Here is a 13,365-nt window from a genome sequence, read left to right as displayed (position 1 = left end):
CATAGAAATAAATGATAAGAAAAACAGAACCAGCTTTGAAAGGGGCTTTAATGACAAAATGTAGCCTGAAAGGGTACCAGTTCTTACTGAATTCTTCCTTTCTAGAACCTTCGACACACCCACCTACTCACCACACTTACTGCATAGACAGCAGACGTATGATCTTGCTGTATACAATTTCTCTGACTCATTAGGAGACCAAACACAATAGTCTAGATTTAATTGTTACCATGTAAGAGACACTCTTTTCTCATTATCACCTTGTGGCCAGACTTCTAAATTCAATACTGGTAGGAGTAAGTTTTGAAACGATGCCACACTAGTTTAAAGTGACACAGTTGTATTGACCTGTATCAGTAGCACCTCAAGCAACAAAGCACAGTTATGTTCATTTCTGAGATGCTTACACCTAATGCTAATAATTCTTGTCAACTCACATCCTCTGAAAAACAAAGCTATTTAAACACAGGAAGATGAGAGTAGTGTCCTGAAAGTAAATACACTGTTGATGGGAAAATCCTTTTTTTTTAATAGCAGAGTGTAAAAACTTTTTAAAGTTTGGCTGAAATCAGTTGGTGGGTTAAGAATCAGGAAAAGACAAGACTTGTGTGTCAGTATAAGACAGATGCTTCTCTCTTTTTTTTTTTTTTTTTTTTTTAACAAGGAGAACATGATTGATTGAAACAACCTCCCCAAGGATGTGGCAAAATCCCCATCGCTAGAAGTTTTCAAGATGCAATTGGACAGGATGTCAGATAATCTCATCTAGGCTCTCTTTCCCAAGAAAGACCAAATCACATGATCTTTTAAGTTTGTTTCCAATCTAAGATACTCTATGAACTAGTTCATAATGAACTGTACAACTGATTTCATTACCAGAAAATCCATATTACCTGTCAGATATTAAAACCCCTCTAAGATGAGACTTTTAAAGGTGGTCAGATGACAACTCCACCAGTCTTCTGAAGGACTGTTACATCTTCAGCAAGAGAGCAGTAACTACACAGTTGAGAAGGTACTTTTCAAGATAAGCCATCTTCTACTAATAAGCTAAGTCATTAAAAAACAACAACAAAACACCCTTCTTCTTTGAATATATGTCCATAGACCTTTTATAAGCTTTATGCATTTTGTATTTATATAGATACATACGGTTGAGGAAAACATGATCAGATGGCTTATAATAAGAGAAGTCTAAAATGGTAATTAGGTTGTGAACTTGAGGATCTATTTTATTTGTATAGGGCTTTAAATGTAATTCATGTATGTGGAAGCTAAAAAATATACGGAAACAATAGATCATCAAGCTGAAATAAGCATAACTGAACTTATCCTTGAGGCAATTTCCTCCCAGAAAAACAAATTCATCTTGTTTCCTACCTCTGGTCAGGAATGCAAAAAACTTCGTACAGCTAAAGCAAGATTGTTTGTGAAACTTAATTTCTAATTCATATAAGATACTGACTTTTATCACACCTGAGATACGAATTCCAAGCACCTCACTTCCCCTTCTTTGGTCAATCAATAGAATGAGTGGCTCATTTTGCATATTTTCCTTCAATTCTTTTTTTTTTTTGACTCCTTAGTCTTCTGATGTAGCAATATAAACTATTCATTGAGTAAACACTGGTACTAAAAATATAGACAAAAATATTTAAAGACACTGCAAAGAGTAACAGGTTCAACAGGCTCATACAAAGTTATTTTCAACTCTTATTTATGAATATACATAATAACAACATAGACAAACAGGATGTCAAACAGAAACTACTATGAATGTGTTTGATTTTAGGGCAAGGTACACTGCAAGGCCCAAGAATCCAATTCTACACGGGAAAGGTTATTTTTGGAAGTCCAGACTAGGGAACATCAAGCAACGGACAAATTCTTTAAGTGCCTGCCAGAAACGCCTTTTCCGGTGGGTTTTTTAATTCTAAGAATTCGCATGAAAAAAAATCAGGATAAACTTGAAGTGCAATGCAATACAACACGTTTTTTGTATAAGCTCCACACATCTACAGAATTTGATTAAAATGAGCACTCTTAAAATTCCCACAAGCTTGAACTGTTTTCATACATAGGTTTCAACCATCACAACCCATCTTCCACCTGCAAAATTTCATTTCAGAAGAATGCTTGAAACAGTTCACAACAACTAAGAAGTTAGATTTCAAAATATGGTGCAATGAGGAAAAATATTGAAAGCAATTGATATTATTCAGATATAATGAAATACTTTTTTCTCCCCATTCTGCAACTGCAGCCCATGCATGACTAATCAAGTATAATCCTGCATCAATTGTGAATTGTGAAGACAAGTCAAGGAACAGGAAAGCTGGCGCTTATTGCTACTAGAATATAAAATGTAAGACCAAAATACTTGGCAGAAAGTCTTGTTTATCTCTAGAAAAACATAAATATGCAAAATAAGTTTTATTGGCAGGTTTTTATTTCCCATCCCAAAAGGTTCACCAAAATGAGGAATAAATTGGTATAAAATTTCATTAAGTAATTTCTTTAGAAATCCTGCTTCAGACAGACTCACTTTACAGCAGCAGTGTATTCATCTGTGGCTACCAGAGACTACCACAGTTGCTAAGCAACATCTTAGTTTCATCTCAATTTTGATATTTGCCATTTTGGCATATTCACTGGAACCCTACTTATTCTTTAAATAACCTCATCTCATTCCACTCCTTTCAAAACTGTTTTATGAAAGGCAATAAAATAGATTTTTCAGAGGGGAAAAGGGGGCGTGGGAGAAGATTCTTTCTTCCTATGCTTTTCTAAGTATCTATGTGTAGATAAAATATCTTAGAATATTTGCATGGTACAAGAAATAATCACCACAAGTGCCACAGAAATCCCACAGACATTCAGCAATCATCCTGGTTTCTCCACCTAAGTTCAGCAAGGACAGGAAGTAGAGAATTTCATACTAACAGGAATATAAAAAAATTCATACCACATAGCAATTACCATATTATCTAGATTTATTCTATAATGGAGTAAAATACTATTCTGATACATGAGATTGAACTCCCTCAGTTAAAGAATGCGATACACGATCCCATACATGTTCTTCTATCTTACAAAAAAAGAACCAATATAAATGACCTTCAGTGACTCTACCAATACACAGACATCAAGCAGCAGATGTCACAGTGGCAGGAAATGAAAAAAGACTGCAAGAATCCACACAGTCAACATATTTCTGTAGATAATATTGCTATGAGGTTACTGATCCTTGAGAGACTGCCCTCACTGTCATCTAATCCAGAGGGGTTTCCTATGCAACAAGACAGCATCTTATGCCCTGGACAGCTACTCTGCACAATTTGCATACAGTTATAAAATTCAAAAGAGGCAACAAGCTTTTCAGAACTCTAGCAAAGTAAGCAGCACCACTGGTATGCAGTACCATCTTAAATACTTTAGTCAATATCCATACACAGAGTCCCATTCTCTCCTGCCTTTATTAAGTAGCACTTAAGCATTAAGAAGTACTCTTCAATGTCTTCTTAAAAGGGTTCTGTTACATTAAGTAAATACTGTGACATCTCTATCTGGATTAATGATTGAGGAAGAATGAGAAGAGGACGAAACGCTAATGATTAGGTGTAAACTCTTGTGATGAGAACTGCAAATAGCTATGTTTCTATGAAATACTAAGTAAGTGGAATCATGCATGCACTTCAGGCAACAGTTTTTCAAATCATTACCTTAAAATGATCAGGGAAAAAACCAAATGCTTAATTACCCATTTGAAATAGGAGATGACAAACCTAATGTTACACAGAAGTCTCAAAGATGTAGAGTAAAAAACCAATTATCTAAAAGCAACCCACCTATTGGACTTTCTCATCTTGCACTATGAATCTTAATAAAAGGGAGTAAATTAGCAAGTGCTGTATCACTTTAGCTGCTAAGTACTATTTATTTTTTGTGTTGTGGGATGACCAAATGTCAACAGCTATATCTGTAGCAAAATCCTAGTAGAAAGAATGTGAAGTATTTTCTGTGAATTACAGCTTGGTGTTAATATTACAAAGGAATATGGACTTCTAAACATAAGAAACTGAAATTAAAATCTGTAGTCTGAAGGCATTTCTTTTCCATAACAATGGAAGAATTAATCTTTGTGTTTCCTCAGCTTCTCAGTCTAAGATCCTTGAAGAAGAAAGCAGGAAAAAGATATGCGAGGTGGTCTTTGTCCACAGCAGTCAGCAAGTTCTCATGTTAGGTTTCATAGAGCACACAAAAGTAAAATAAAAAGGAAGATTGAAGACATGATCCATGTAGTCAATAAAGACCTTTGTCTTTTAGATTAAGCAGCTACAGGCCTCAAATGAGATCAACTTACACTTCCTAAAGTATTTCTTATGTCTGTTTATTAATGACCTCAGTGAGGCCTGCTATTATGCAAGATGCACAAGTAATTCTGGAAGGCTTTCCCGGGTTTAAACTTCACATCAAGGATGACAGGCTTTACATTTTTTTTCCTGATGAATTCTTTTCAAAGCCACCATAAGCCCCAGTTTGCAGTTACTCAATACCATCACCTCTGCAGGGTTGCTGGCAGCAATTGTGTGGACTGAAGTCAGCCATTAATGTTTTGTTCATGCTGACTAGTGACATCATACACACCAACTCACTGAACTCAGGAAATGCACATAGATATACCATCTGTGTAGGACATCAGAAAAACCAGGCCTAGAGCCACCTCCAACTCCAGTGTTTAATTCCTGAGGGGAAAGGATGGAAGTGATCAAAAGCAGAACACGTTTCTTCCAGTAATGAGGTCACTGCTTTGCTTGCTAATGCAAATTTTCAAATATGAAACAATATCATAAGTTCATGAAGCATTGATAGTCTGCACGGAACATCAAACTAGGATTCACAGTATAATATAATACCAAAAAAAGGAGCTGCAAGTTTACCTCCACCGATACACTACTTGACAATGATTTTGCCAGAACAGTATGTAAAAAGTTTTTGAGCCAAAAAACAGTGGCCAGGCTGTAGTGATACTGTCCAATGCATTCATGAGTTGGTAGTATTTGGTCTGCAAAAGACAACTTCTTCAGTGAAGAGCTCAAAGCAGTTCCACAAAAAAAAATACCTTTTTATTTTGCTGATTTATGAGGTGGAAAAGCAGCTGATGAAGCAACAATCCAATTTCAGAAACACATAAGTACATAAAAATTTATACAGCTATTTTAGACTGCTTGCCTTCCTAAATTTCTTAAAAAATCATATGGAGAAAAATGCATCTGCACAGTTACTCAGGGTGACCATTTACAAGAAACTTCATTTTTCTTGCCTGGAAGTTTCCCAAATGCGACCCAGGGTTAGATGTCAGAAGCAGATAGTAAGAATTATACTTAAAAATGCCTCAATTGATAAAATATATAAAAGACACAAAGGAAAGCATATTTAATTTTGACCATTTAAGGTTTGCTTGTAAGCCAACCTCCAGAAAGATTCTGCCCAGAAACCTGTAACATCAAAAGGAACACCTGTCCACAGTCTGTCTCGTGCCTGCTAACCCAGCAAGCCAACATGCTTGCTTGATTCCTGCAAAGGACAGGCTGCAGTTTCACCTCATCCAAAAAATTAAAGGCTAGATTTCTCTTTGAATGAGTGAAGAATCATTATACATCCTTTCTTCATGTGCTGGCACATAGCATAGCTGAACTGTTTCCTGATAACTTTTCAGACTAACTACAGACTGTCCTGATGAATTTGTATGCATGACCACCTCTCCCAGGCTTGCATTTGCAACCATAAGACTGTTTTATTTATATAGTCCCAAGGTGAATATGACCAGGTCATAATAATTTTTGTGCCTTTTGCCAGGACTCCTCCTAATTTTTCAGCATTGTAAAATGCCAATGAAGACAACAGGACTGCAACCTGTATTGAGGCATAATTCACATCATCAGCATTTAGTAACATCCAGGAATATAACTTTATAAAGAATACTTCCTTTTCTCTGTATGCTATAGAATCTCAGACTCCCCACATTACCTGTCTATTTTGGGCTTTACCTATCTACTTTGAAGTAAGTGTGATCCCCACTTACTTCCAGGACAGAGTGTCCTGTCAAGCAAATGTGTTTTATGCTGGATGGTCTACAGATGTAGAAATCTGATTTTAGTGTGCAAAGGCAACACATACAATTTAATGAATCTAATAAATGGTGTTTGGGTCGCACTAAATTATCCTGATGACTCTGTAAGAGTCAATCTGTCCATCCTCTAAGTTAAAAAATAACTATTTCACAATACCAATCATAAACTCTACTTGGAGCATGATTGCTACCCTCCACCATTCAAAAGCTTTAAAAATCAATTTAATGTTTTATCGATACAGGATTTGGGGAGGGGAAGTTGTTATTTAAGGAGTATCAATGAGTCAGTCCATTAAAGATACTGGGTATTTACACCAAGAAATTTTGTTCTAAAACAAATTAATTAGGATATCCTTTTTATAATAGTGTTTCAGCAATTGAATAATTGATTGAAATAATATTCTTTTGCATTGATCGAAATAACAGTTTTTGGCATTTACTGACACACTGTTAATCCTCCATGATTTTTCTCCAGACCTTTTCAAAAAGTCTTCAGCGTCTTCCACAGTACCAACTTTATACTGAGTTACTGGGAGGGACATCTCAAAATTCTCAGCCAATTATTTTAAAACTCCTGGATTCAGATTACAAAGACCTCCTTATAACCATTGCTAAGAAATATCTATCATGGAATCTTTAGTATCTTCCTTGTAACTTCAGAGCTTCAAAAACTTAGGTTGTCTACATAATCTTGTAATATAATCTCACTTTCATAAAAATAATTCCAAAGTAACACCAAAATATTTACTGTGATATATCTTTTTTCTTTCGCTATGATTTTGTTATCATCATCACCTACATTACTGTTAGAATTCTTAATTCTTAACAAATATCATATTTGTTATTGTTTGCTTTACCTGTCAAGGTTTTCTTCCAAGGAACATTTTATTTTAATCAGTTTTCTACTTTTTTCATGCCCCACTCAAGGCCATTTCTCCTCTACCATACTAACACACTTCACAGAAAAGAGAGAGGGACCCTGAACTGTTTCCTTCATATAGCAGTGAAAGCAAGATTGGTTCTAACAGAATTTGACATTTATGGAAAACTTTATAGGCGTTAAAGGTTTCTAGTGTAATTTAATGTGGGGAAATGTACCATACACTTGTGTTTGTAATCTCTCTCACACATGCCCATTTTTTACTTTTTGTAGTCTGGACATGCATATAAGCAGACAAACAAAATTCTGTCCATATATAAAATCTTAAGTTAGCACAAAAAAGCTATCCAAGGTTTCAAAGTGTATGAGCTGTCTACAAACTGCAGCTCATTTGGCCCATACTGTAGGCATGCAGCATTTTTCTCTGCCATATGAATGGGAAAGTTTACCTTTCTCTATCACCGTTAATTCCTCCCCTCTGCAATATCAACCAGCTATAGTTCTCCTTCCTAGCATATTTATTACCCTACTGGCCTTAATTCCCAGGCTATTTCAGAATGCCTCCAATACTTTTAATATCTATCACTACAATTTTAACCTGTAATTATTTATCTGCTTACTTTGTTCTTCTATCTCTTCAGTTTCATTCTCTTCAATTAATCTTATTTTTCCTTCAACCAACACGGGCCTTTCTACTTCCAGTTCCACATCCCTGTCTTGAGCTGATGTCTGCCTTTAAGTGGCCATGTTTTGTTGGCTTGCTAATGCATCTCCAATTATCTCTTTTCTCTAGGTCAGTGACCATCCTTTCAAATAATTTTCTCCTACCAACTCTCATTTCCAGTCTTCCATGCTGTCATTACTTCAACTTATAACATAGAAACAACATAAATGTATTTGTGCAGAACCAGCACATCTGCCCCATGCAGCCATTTCATGCACTACATGCATAACCACAATAGAGCATATTATGCAATTAACAACAATTCTGCTAAAATTTCCTGCTTTAAGGCAAGGTTATTGTCCTCTCAGGGGAGAGATCATAAGAACACCCTATTCTAAGGTGGTTCCCTTCTTACAAAATCAGCTTTTTAAAATGTACATATAGGTATTTAGGAAAGTATATATACTAAAAGATTCATGGACAACAGTTCAGTATCTAATTGCTTTAACAGCTTTGTAATCTCAACAAGAAGAAAATTCAAATTACAACCCGGATAACAATGATCCTTCATAACATGATGAAGCCAAAGTACATTGGTGGATTCAACTTTGTCAACTCTGCACCCCCTCCAGGGTAAGCTCTCACTATTGCTAAGCCTCCGTGTGCATCAACCAGTGTCACTATAGAGACAAAAATAACACACTAGCAAAACAGTAGAGGTTGGAATCAAACAAAAGCAGTAACATTACCAACAAAAACTACATACTGAAATTTTGAATATTTTTTAACTACTTAATTTTACTGAAGTAAATATTCTAGTAAATAACTTCTAGGTAACATTTCCCCTAAAAACAACAGCCCCAATATAATTACAACCAGAACAAATGACTTTTGGGTTTCCCAGAAAATGCCACTTGCATTGAAATTTAATTCCTGGCATTGTGCCAAGTGAGGGGGTGGGACCTAAATGAAAAATTAACTTCCAAGTTCTCTAAAACATGAATGCAGAAAATGAGTTGATTCTCTTACCTGGTGAGAAGATGGCACGTGCAAAATGAGCTTCCTCCTCTGAGTAAGCCACTGACATGCAGCTCATTTGCATAAGTATTATGAGCTACAAGTAGACTTCCAGGTCGGCCATCTTGATCCTAAGACTTTGTTTTGTTTACACAGCAGCATGAGTACTGGTTTTCAGCCAGCCTGAGCTATGCTGTTACACCTCAGCTCGCAGCCTACATCTGTTCGTTAAAGCCTGCTGGAATTCCTACTTCTCCACATAGTAGCTGACTGCGTCAGAGTGCCCCTGCAGCTCACTGAGCATGCCACAGCCTCTAAGGAAACTGTTGCAACTGCAAGTGCCTCCAGTTGTACTCTTTGTACTGCCTTCCGTGCTGCCAACTATGAGTGCTGCAGCAACTATGTGCAGTGAAGTACCTCCCACACACCACACTGTAGTACCAACAGGCAAAGATTTATTACAGCACAGCACAAGACAGCACACTGAAAAAACCCAAGAAAGCTGAAATTCCCTTAGGATTTTCACTTACTAGCAATCTAATTACACCTGGACTCCTTTGTACATCTTTTCACATTCACCAGTGCTGCTTTTTCTGTCAAGAAACCAGAGTGCTCCAGCAGCCCGTGTGAAGGAGAAGTCCATGACACATGTTCGCGGCTGCCGACAGGGAGCCAGACTGCAGTTACAGCTAGCTGGCGCCAGTAAAATTTACATAAAGGGGCCTGATTTCAAGCCTAAATTGCAGCAGCATATTGCTGAGCAAAGCCTTGCCCCTCCCAACGGGTTCTAGAATACACCTTTCTAGGTATTTGCTTATTAATAATCCAGATCCGTGTCAGAAATCAAGTGCCGCTGTCATTGTTCATATAAATAAAATTTGACAATAGTGACTGCAAAATAAATTGCAGCCTGTTTCAACAAGGATGCTACACACACACTGTTCACAGTCATTGTGAAACAGAAATAACACCAGAAAAATTACACTGCACTCAGCAACTAGGTATTCTTAACCTAGTATTTCCAGTATTTTGCAAATTTCCAACAAGAAATAAATATTAGTTCCAAGTAAGACAAATTCATTTTAATACTGACAAGTAACATGTCTGGCCATTTAATTTGTTGTTTCTATTTCACATTTAACTTTTCTTAATTAGTTAGGTGTAGGAGGGAAAGAAAAAAAATCTCTCAACATAATTATTTTTTCAAGTACCTCTAAGGTAGAGTAACAGGTAGCAGCAGAAGCTTGGATTTCAGCCTCACTTCGACTTTTAATACCTAATTTTAAAATTCTTACCTTCTTTCTTCCAGTCAAAGTTCAATTAAATAGAACAATAGGTTACATTTGACAAAAATGTGTTCTAAAAGTCACTGTAATTTTTTTGGGGAAAGAAAAAAGAGGCTAGACTTTAAGAGTGAGAGTGTGTGTGTGTAAAGGATTAATTCGCCATAGCTCTTCCCTCTTCACCTGCTGCCTTGCAAGAACTCTTAGGGTATGAAAGAACCACTGCAAATAGGTACACTATTACACCAGCTACAAACACAAATTTACCTTAAATAAAATCAAGTTTGGCTAGCTAGACATTTAGGCAGTTGTATAGGCAGCTGTAGTAGCAGCCTAGCACCACTTAGTGAAAAAGCAAAGTAATGGAGACAGGGATGCTTATTAATCTGAACATGGCAGAGCATCTCAGGACCATAAGAGCCTGCTTTACACCCCCAGTCTGTTCCAGTTCCCTGCACTGTTCTTCTTTAGGATGCCAACAGTGTCAAAGCTATACACAGTCAAATTATATGTCCCATTTTCTGCTGCAAGCATAATTTGTTCATTATGGCTGGTTCTAGGTTATTTGAGCATAACACAATATGCAATCTGTAATGTCAAAAAGATACTGGTTTTGTATCTGAAAATATTTAGTAATGTAAAGTACTCCTAACTTGTTGTTAAAATTTATCCTCACCTTTTGCATCCAAAACACCAGAGTCATTTGTAAGGAAAAGCTAATAATTTTTTCCGGAATGCCTATCACATTAAAGCGACAATCAGTAACATCTCTTTAATGTTACCTATATATTTGGATTTGCCTTACTTTCAGACTGATCTGTGTATGCTAGCGCATCTAAGCCCATGCAAAATACATCTTTCAGTGATTCTGTTGTCATTTGCAGAATGAATCACCGGATTAACAGCTTCTGAGCTTAAAAAGAAAGGGCACCAGTGCTGCTTTAAAAAACAAAAAATTAAACCCCTTACGTTTCCCAAATATAGCCATAGTCCTACCCTCCCCCCAGCTCTATTGCGTTATGCATGAATACCTGAATGACAGTACGGTTCTTAACACATTAAAACACATACTGTAAAAATTAGAGCCTTGGAGCATTTTCTGTTCCAGGCTCCAGTCCGCTATGGGAAATCCATGCCTGAACTTGCCGGCAGCTCCCGCGGGCGAGCTTGCATCTGCAGTCTGCGGGAAGCACCACCCCGCTTCCAGAACGTTCAGGCAGAGTCACCCGCACCCCTGGCTGCGCCTTCCTCCCTCTCACACCCTCCCTGCTTATGACAAAGCTCCGTTTCAAACACAAAACGTTTTCACAGAGAGGAGGAGCCATTGATCTGGGAGTTTGAAACGCACCAACTCGGTTGCGCAGGGCAGAGGGGCTGAGCCCCTGACCAGCGGCAGCCTCTGTCTGCTGCACACAAGCTGGCAACCAAATAATGTACCGGGACCCTTCAGCAGGGTCCCAAGTACTGGGTTTGGGTAGCGTTTTTTTCTTTCCAGCTTGGGCTTCCCCCCCTCCCCCCTCCCCTCGGGCGGGGGAACATGGTTTGTTTTGTAGTTTGTTTTGTTTTTAGTAGGTGACTCCGAGACAACAAATCATGATATACTCAATCATAATACTCCAGTGACTGGCACTACAGAAAAAGCCAAAACGTGCCTGCCTTCTGCACGTTTTGCCCATGTCGGTGGAAACGCCCAAAAACTATTATATTCTCAGAGCCAGCTCTTTTCCTTCGACATGCAAACGACTTCCTAGTCCCTCACGAGAAGTAACCTTAAACAGCAGATGTTGCAGTCAAAAGTAGTAAGACCAGCTTTGTTCAAAATAACTACTATTAACTGCCTGGGTTCAATAGGTGCTAATCAAAGACAACATCTTCAAATATCGGTTTGGTTCTCTCAAAATAAGTAGAGAAAAAAAGTCACAGAAAATTATTTCCCCAATCCACACCATTTTAAATATTGACGCATTTAATTGACCAAGTTTGTCTAAAATGAAAAGGAAAAATAAACATAAATCCAACCGTTATGAAATCTATCACTAGTACCTTGACCTAAAAAACCCAAACCAAACCAAAACACCAACAAATCTTAAACAAACAAAAAAACACCCACCACAGAGCAAATGAAAATGAAAGGCCCTGAGTCTTCTGACACTAGTCCAAGACATTCCCTTCCCCGATTTTTCCTCTCTAAACCAGAACAGATCAAATTACTGTTCACTAGTCAGCTAAAAGTTTAGTAATTCGCAGAATTTTCTCACATTAGTGTTTAAAAGATACAGAAAATGATGTACATTTCTGAAACAGAAAACTGTCAATCAAATGATTATCTTAGCTGCTGTGGTTTATTTGAAGATATTTTACAGCAAAAGGCTGTATCAGCAGAAAGAACAGGAAGAGCAGGAAATGGGGGAGGGAGGACTGAAAATAATTCTATCTGCTTTTGTGCTGTAGAAAAGAGATGAGAAAGTGTCTAAACCAGGTAAGTTCCAGGCTGTAACAGTCTAATATGTTGCACTCCCTTTCTTCTAGAAAACCCTCAGTATGAGTATTCTCATCAACTTCAAAACTCCTACATTTAGCTCACTTAAATTTACATGCAGAATTTTGTTATTTACTAAACAGCTAACTGATCTCAATCTGAAAATCAAGATGATGGAAGACAGTAAATAATTTGGCTTATTCATAATTCCTTCAAAGACAGTACATGCTTAAAAAGTCTACTAAATTTTACAGCTAAATAATAAAGATCCAATTCAACTGTTTAATAGCAGTTGTAACATGAGTAAGTATTTAAGATTGCAGACAGTTCTAAGAACTTGGTAACCATTTACTTCCACCTAAAGAACCAAACAAGTCAGCTGTTTTAAAGTGATTGCCATATACTAAACAGTACTGAATTCATTCAGCAGTCTGTTCCAGTCCATTGCAAATCCTGCCTGAAATCATTTGCTCCCAAATTTCTATCAAAATAGAAGATGCAGCTGCGCAAATCAAGACAATTCAGAACTTAAGAAGAATCATAAAAAAATAATCAAGCCATGTTAGAATGGTTCCAAGCAACTGTGATTTAGTAGTGAAATACTATCCAAATAAATCAGTGTACAAATGAAAAAATAAAGTTGTTACAGGAAAACTCCTCTTTTAAAGTACAGCCTTTGCAAATAAAATGCAAAAAAAGGGAATACATTTTTTCAGAGCAAACTACTGGTTTTCTTTTGGAAATGGTATTTCTCTTGGGAAAAAAAAAATTAAGTACATTTGAGACTGCTACCCTAATAGAAATTCATCTAACTCCTGATAGGTAACCTTGAAAGATAAACTACCAGCAGTACAAAGCTATTTTTTCTAGAATACACAGACACAACTATACTGATTTCAGTCTGACAAC

General features: G+C 37.0%; 1 protein-coding gene across 9 annotated transcripts in view; it reads right to left on the bottom strand.

Annotated features, from left to right (window-relative positions):
• ATF7IP (activating transcription factor 7 interacting protein) overlaps positions 1-13,365 on the bottom strand; it is an 88,447-nt gene that overhangs the window by 63,481 nt on the left and 11,601 nt on the right. Inside the window, exon 1 of one of the 9 annotated variants that reach the window (XM_064702246.1) lies at positions 8,707-9,098. The exons of the other annotated variants lie outside the window; for them this stretch is intronic. The gene's annotated coding sequence lies outside the window, so the exon portion shown is untranslated. Of the gene's footprint in view, positions 1-8,706; positions 9,099-13,365 lie in introns of those variants that run through there. 9 annotated transcript variants of the gene reach the window in all.

Source organism: Zonotrichia leucophrys, chromosome 1A, assembly GCF_028769735.1.
Source record: "Zonotrichia leucophrys gambelii isolate GWCS_2022_RI chromosome 1A, RI_Zleu_2.0, whole genome shotgun sequence".
Classification (NCBI taxonomy): Eukaryota; Metazoa; Chordata; class Aves; order Passeriformes; family Passerellidae; genus Zonotrichia; species Zonotrichia leucophrys.
The sequence above is the reverse complement of the archived record's forward strand: the minus strand, read 5'-3'. Positions and strand labels throughout refer to the sequence as shown.